Below are 7,500 nucleotides of genomic sequence, written 5' to 3' on the forward strand. Positions count from 1 at the left end.
GCTTGTTGCAGTACATGCCTGTCTCTGTTGCTCACTGTGTTCCACACAGAACAGACAAGACAGTAGGTCTCATGAAACAAAGCGAGTATGGAGCAGCGAAAATCCCAACATGTACCTCAAATTGTATCTCCAATTGCAACCCTGACCTTTGATTGACTGATGATACAAAAATAACTGGCACAAGAAATTAATAATCAGACTTTGTGGATTACAGAGAAATTTGAATTCCATCACGTACCCCCGACTAAGGGAAAGACGGAGAGAATTAAAGCACTAGGGAGAAAGGTAGTAGAGATGATGTACAACTGGTAATCAATACCTCGCTACTGTTATGGCTGTAGATGGGAATTTCACATCATGCGTGCATGCACACACACACACACACACACACACACACACACACACACACACACACACACACACACACACACGAACACGTACATACGTATAGCACATAATACCCAAGCTGGAAATTCAATAAAAAATGCACCTTTTGAATGGGGGGGGGGGGGGGGGGTGAGCTTAAGGGGTCATGCACTGCCTGTAAAGTAGGAAAATAGCATCCTGTCTCTGTCTTTTCTCCCCCTCCTCTTTTCACTTTTATTGAACTCAAAACACTCACAAAGCCTGCTTCTGACTCGGCAGACTACAGTACAGTCAAATCCAGAGCGTTCATTCAACTCAGACTGTGTAAAAATGGAGAGGGTCCATTTTGTACACTGTGATTTTGCAGTGTATGGTAACTACTGTTCATGCCTTGAGGATTACGTCATGCTCTATTATGCTGATGAACTGTACTTCTTTCATGCATTTCATTCCAAAGGGGAAAAAGTGTGAAAAAAAAGATAATAATAATAATAATATTAATAATAAACCTCTTATGTTATACTTTGCCATGCGAAAACAGCTGATGCAACGTGTTGTGAGTAAATGTACTATTTTCATTTATTTATTTATTGAAGTTTTAAGGTTGTTTGACAGAAGGCACATAAATATTCAATATTTAATCAATCGTTTAATATATCGTTTCCCATATTTTAACTTTCTAGATATTTTTCGTAAATTAACGCCCTACTTCATCATACGATTGTCGGATAAAAGTAACGTGAAAATAGGAATCGCGACGCGTTGTGAGCTTGTAGATCAGCAAATTTTCACAATTTCATATAATTTTTTAAATAGTAATAAAAAAGAAACGGTTTTGGTTGTTTTGGACATACAAGGCTTCAACCTGACGACGACGATATACAGAGTACAGTATTTGTAGAGTAATATACATCTGATAGAGACAATTGAGAGAGACATGGAGAGAGAGAGAGTGGGGAGTGACATGCAGCAAATGCTCCGGCTGGCTGGGAATCAAACCGGGGGAACCCATGTGGTACGCAGAACGTACCCTAACTACACGGCTATCAGGTCGCCCCGGTATTACTGTACGTCCTAAAGCGTTGTTGTCGTCCTCAATACCCTCATACATGTCAAACTACTTCTCCAAAGTGAGTGACACCCACATCCACAACACCAGAGGGAGCGACCATGATCTGGTACCGCTCACATTTAGAACAAACATGGGAAAGTTCTCATTCTACTGCTCTGCCACTAAAATGTGGAACACCCTGACACCACCATCCATTAAAATATGTAAATCCAGGGCCGGACTGGGACCAAAATTCAGCCCTGGCATTTTGGTCCGGACCGGCCCACCACCCCCCGGACCGTTTTGTCAACGGGGGGGGTTGTTTCAGCCCAGCCCTGCACATGAACTCTGCAGCCGCACTGAGGCCCCTGCTGGAAAGCATCCCAGCCCAAACATTAACGTAACTAATAATTGGGCCACACGACCCTGAAATGACCGTAATAATCCTAAAACGGGAGCAAAAATATTTTATTAAAAAAAAAAAAAAAAAAAAAAAAAAAATTTTTTTTTTTTTTTTTTTTTTTTTGGGTGGCCCAGTGGCCCACTGGCCCGCGGCCCACCGGGCATTTGCCCGGTACGCCAAATGGCCAGTCCACCCCTGTGTAAATCAACTGGTTTCTTCCAAAATTTGTCTGAAAAAACACCCATCAGGAGACCAAAAGGGGAGGTAATTGTAATTCCCCCATCTCTTTTGTACACATAGTGTTTGTATTCGTTAATATTGTGTTCATTTTATATGCGTTGATGAATTGAACACATAGAACCACAATGGAAACGAGTCCCCAGGACTTTTTTGTGTTATCCTTAGGTTTAATGTCTTACTGTACCGCGTGCTGTTCACATTTCTGACTAATAAAGTATCCAATCAATAAATAAAAAAAAATGAAAAGTTCCCATTTTACTATTATTTAAATAATATGTCTTGCACAGAAGCCTGCTTTATGATTCACAGAGCGTACACCGATGTCACTCGCCGGTATAGCGACGCGTCCAAATTCCAGCCAAAATGGCAAATAAAGTATTGAAGTCGGATGTGACACGTTCGTTGTTTGCTTGTAGATCGGCTATTTTGGGGGCAAAGAAACGCCATCGTATACAGTAGTAGGAGTATGAATTAAGCATCGCTGCTGCTGCTGTCCCCCAAGGTTCAAGGTGTTTATTGTCACACACAGTTTGTATGCGTGGAGTTCTTGTCCCCGGCATGTAGCATCTACACTGCTCCCATTCTATCCGTGGACGGGTCTCGACAGCCATGCCACCAGGCCCAGTTCCAGTGCATTTATTAGCCTACACAGAATAATTTTTATCCTGTCACATCCCCCCCCCACCCACCCACCCACCCCAAAGCTCTGTCCTCTGCTTTATGTCTCTCCCATGTGTCTCTCCAGTGTGTGGCATGTCTTCCGGCTCGCTGGCATCTTTGTCTGCTCCCCCCCCCCATCCCTCGGGGGCATACAGAATAGCCCCACGGTCGGAGTCTTAACTCAAAACGAGACCCGGACGTGGCCCGCATACACCGCCGACCTTCCCTGTCACTCCGGTATGCCGCCACCGGCCATGCCGAGGTGGTTTGGGTGGGTGGGTGTGTGGGTTGGAGGGGAGGGGGGGGGGCTTGGTGCCGCAAGCCAAAAGACCCCGGGCTCAATAAGAGCAAGGTTCTTAAACAACTCCCCTTAATTGGTCCTTTTGTGCAGGAACGGGCGGTCACACTGATTACGGCGGCGGGAAGGAGGCATGAAGGGAGGCTGCAGACCGCCGGCTTCCGCCAGGGGCCAGACACCCTCAATGACCCCAATGACCTCCCGTCATTGCTGCTTTATCGGACCAAACAACCACGCTGTGGTGTCTGGTGTGTGTGTGTGTGTGTGTGTGTGTGTGTGTGTGTGTGTGTGTGTGTGTGTGTGTGTGTGTGTGTGTGTGTGTGTGTGTGTGTGTGTGTGTGTGTGTGTGTGTGTGTGTGTGTGTGTGTGTGTGTGTGTGTGTGTGTGTGCGTGTGTGTGCGTTCGCAAGGTGCGAAATGAAAGGTACGGAAAACAACAGAGTGGAACAACACTAGAGCTCCCCTCGGTGGCACATTGTGGAACTGCATGCAGAAAAAAGGGCCTAGTCACTGAGCCTATGTGTGTGTGTGTGTGTGTGTGTGTGTGTGTGTGTGTGTGTGTGTGTGTGTGTGTGTGTGTGTGTGTGTGTGTGTGTGTGTGTGTGTGTGTGTGTGTGTGTGCGCGTGCACGCCCGCGCTGCTGTGTGCATTACAGCAGCAGCCAGCTGGCCAGAGCGGTGCAGGGCAGAGCCAAACCGAGGGGACCAGGTCCAACGTGAGGCCTGCATTTCAGAGATCATAGTAACACGGGAGCAGTACGCATCATCTGCCAGTCACATACACACACACACACACGCACACACAGTAAAGATATCAGTACAAGGGGCCTTCGCCACAGAGTCTGTCAAGTGGGTCAGCATGAAAGAGACAGACCCAATTACCGTGGCCACAAATACACACATAAAGTACATTTCAAGGGCCCGAGAGGGCCTCAGCCACACCGTGATTATTACGCCCATTCTGAACACACCCAGCCCTTGTTCGAACACAGACAGCGGGCCGGCTGTGCCAAAAAAAACACCATCATCAGATTGGTGTTTCACTGCAGATCGGTGAAGAGCCGCGCTCTGTTGGGTTTAAGAGGAGAGTTTTTTCCCCTGTGGTTTGGGTGAGAAGACCGAATGGGTGGAATAAAACCAGAGAGACGCCTGCACTCTCCTATAGGTGAAAGAACAGCTTTTAACCCATTTAGACCCGAGACCGATTCTAAAAACGCCTTCTAAATATTTGAAGTTTTCTGAAGAAAAAAAATATATGAATAAAAAATTACAACAAATGTGTGTTGCTATATACTGTACATAGCAACAAGAACCCCAAAAGGGGTCCCGTCCTGAAAGTTATAGTTACAATTAGGGGTTCCCGCCTCAAATGGGTTAGAACAGGAGATGGATTCACACAGAGATTGATTGGTGATACTATCAGCATAGATGCTGTTTTCATAAATTCTCTGTGAGTGCATGCATATGGAAGTCATTCTTATGCCTGGATTGACGGAGGCTGTTGTGGATAGATAGCTGGCGATGACATTTAAAAAAAAGAAAAGAGACTATTTATAAAAACAGAAGAGGAGCAAAACCATGACAACAGTGCTCTCTCAGCGCCTCGTCTGCTAGTCGCGCGCACACACACACACACACACACACACACACACACACACACACACACACACACACACACACACACACACACACACACACACACACACACACACACACACACACACACACACACACACACACACACACACACACACACCAGAGGATGCCGTGTTGTGGTACACAAGGGAAGGCTGACATAAAGTCATGAGATTGAAATGTATACAATTTAGGCATTTATTTACAGAACATGTCACATTCTTGGACACAATTGTTGGAATGGTTCAGTACTGGCAACATTGTCATATTGTGTGATTGTTTAGGGACACACTGCGCCTTTTGCCTGTTCAGTTCAACTCAGTGAAATAACAGAAAACAGAGTATTTCAAAGGTCATCAATATGTCAGCATAGTTTAAAATGCAGGACCTGGACCTCTATTAAACATATATGAATAGGTATTTAACATGAGTTGTTAAGTCATAACAATATAACAATATGTGCAACCTATGAGCCAAACAGGTTTGAACACGTTCAATGATGTGTAATGTACAAGCCTTACGGGCCGTAAATATGCATATTTTAGAATATGATATTTGATTAGTCTATACAATAGATGTTGTGTTGGAGACACCAACAATGAAAACCATTCAAAACCATTTGAATCCTGGTATGGTGGGCTCAGCTAGCCTGTGTGTTCATGTAGCAACAGTGCCCCCTCCTGACCAAAATGGAGTAGTCGGTCTTAGGAGACCTCACCTCCTCCACCCTCTACTAACGGTCAAACAATTTCCCTGAAACATCAAAGAGGAGACAATCTAAAATTGTGCAAAATCAGTCTTTATTATTTTTCTTTTGTTTTTTTATTTTCATTACAGCCTTTCATCATTGTCATAACCATCATTATCGTAATCACTATCATCATCATAATCATTGTCTTTGAAAACAACACCAGCAAAAGAGAGAGAGAGGGGGAGAGAGAGAGAGAGAGAGAGAGAGAGAGAGAGAGAGAGAAAGACGGAGTGAGGGTCTAGAAGAGAAACTCAGTCTCTAGACAGAAACCGGCGTCAGCCATCACCACCACCCTTCAACATGACATCAAGAGCGATCGAGGAGGGGAGGAGCGAAAGCTTCAAAAGCCGCTTCTTCCCTCGTCCTCTCTACAACGAGTTCAACTGTACATGTGCAGCACCTCGCTCTCTCTGGGCAATACATTTCAACAGTCTCCATCCAATGTCCTTATTTACAATTCACCGTCTTCCATGTCCATTCATTCGTCATTTCCGCGCATTGGCACGTACTGTAACTATGTCTCCAGCACAGACATAGCGTAGCGCACGTGGTGGGTATTCAGTAACACGTTTCCCCCCCCCGTGACTCAGAAATCCTTCGTTCTGCATCCATCCGTCCGCCCCGTGTCTGTCACGAGTCCAAGGGCGGCGGTTGTGGCGCGCAGCGCAACTCCTCCGGGTTAGGCAAACGCTGAATAAGTGCAATGTCTTGTATAATGTTGAGAAAAAAATACAAACCCACGCGTACGTACGTACATACATACAGTACATTACATGACTAAGTGATCAACAAGGTTAATCTATTATACAAGGTTGCCATTCCTCAAGGATTATGATAAACCGTAGAGATGCACAATAAATGCACTTTAATAAAAAGAAAATCCAACTTCGGGTGGGCTTGGCGTCGGGGTGGTGTGAGCACGCCTAGACGGCGTCCAATAGGAAACGTACGCGGTAAAATCCTCAGTGTGCGTTTAGATCTGAGGGTGTTAACATGTAAATGAATACTGAGGATTCTATACCGTGTCGTTGCCACTTGAAGAGTTTTGTTCCAAAATGAGCAAGCCCACCATTAAAAAAAAGAAAAAGAAAAGTGACATACAGTAGCCTACTCAAATCAAGGCTTACTCTCAAAAAACGCTGGTAGCACAAAACTTAAACCAATTGTACTCTTTTTAAAGGATACGCTGTAACTTAAGTCCTCAGGCGACAAAATGCTAAGCTATTTGCAGGCTGAATTGTCTATATTGCAGAGGTATTGAGTGCTGAAGTTCAGGTACTAGTGTTTATTTGCTAAAATGGATAACCCACATTAACCACTTAAACCCCAGCATTCGTATTATGGGGTAGACTTTCGAAAGAAAACAGCAGATCGACAAGCTCACAACTGCGACGCGTTGTGAGCTTGTAGATCGGCAATTTTTGCTATTTTTTAATTGGAATCCAGATTTTGTTTTTGCAATTTTCTAATCCTGAAAAGTACAATTTTTATTTAATTTCAAATGCATTTAGTTATTCTTATGCTAACTTTATGAACAAATACATTGGACATAAAAAAGACAGTAGAATTGTAATACTAGTCATTAAGCTACTAATATAGACTGAAGTAATTAAAGCGGGTCATGTTTGCATGTTTGGAATTGTAACAGCTGAAATCAATAATATATCAGTAATCCGATATTAACTCATTAAGTGAAGGTGGGGGCCACATGTGGCCCCCAGACCGCCAGTTGCCCACGTATGATATAGGGTTTAAGTGGTTAACCTTTGGAATAGAACTCTTCACATTGCTGTTTCCAGTGTCAGCGTGTGTATCTTGCATCCTCACTCATCCACTCATGACCATTTCATTTTGGTGAGGTAAGGGCCAGCAGCAGGTCATCCCCAGTCATGTAAAAATGACTGATTCTATGTCTCTCTATTTACTGATGAAAGATGAAAGATGGAAACCTTGTAGATACAATCTCAGTGTTTTCCTCCACACACACACACACAACATCTGAAATTGGATTTGTTGGTTTCATTACTCACCGAAGAATTTAAAGATTTTAGAATTTTGGTCATCAATCTAGAAACAAAGGACCTTTTCTTTTTCCCTA

Source organism: Gymnoscopelus braueri (assembly GCF_963280865.1).
Source record: "Gymnoscopelus braueri genome assembly, chromosome: 1".
In the NCBI taxonomy this organism is placed as follows: Eukaryota; Metazoa; Chordata; class Actinopteri; order Myctophiformes; family Myctophidae; genus Gymnoscopelus; species Gymnoscopelus braueri.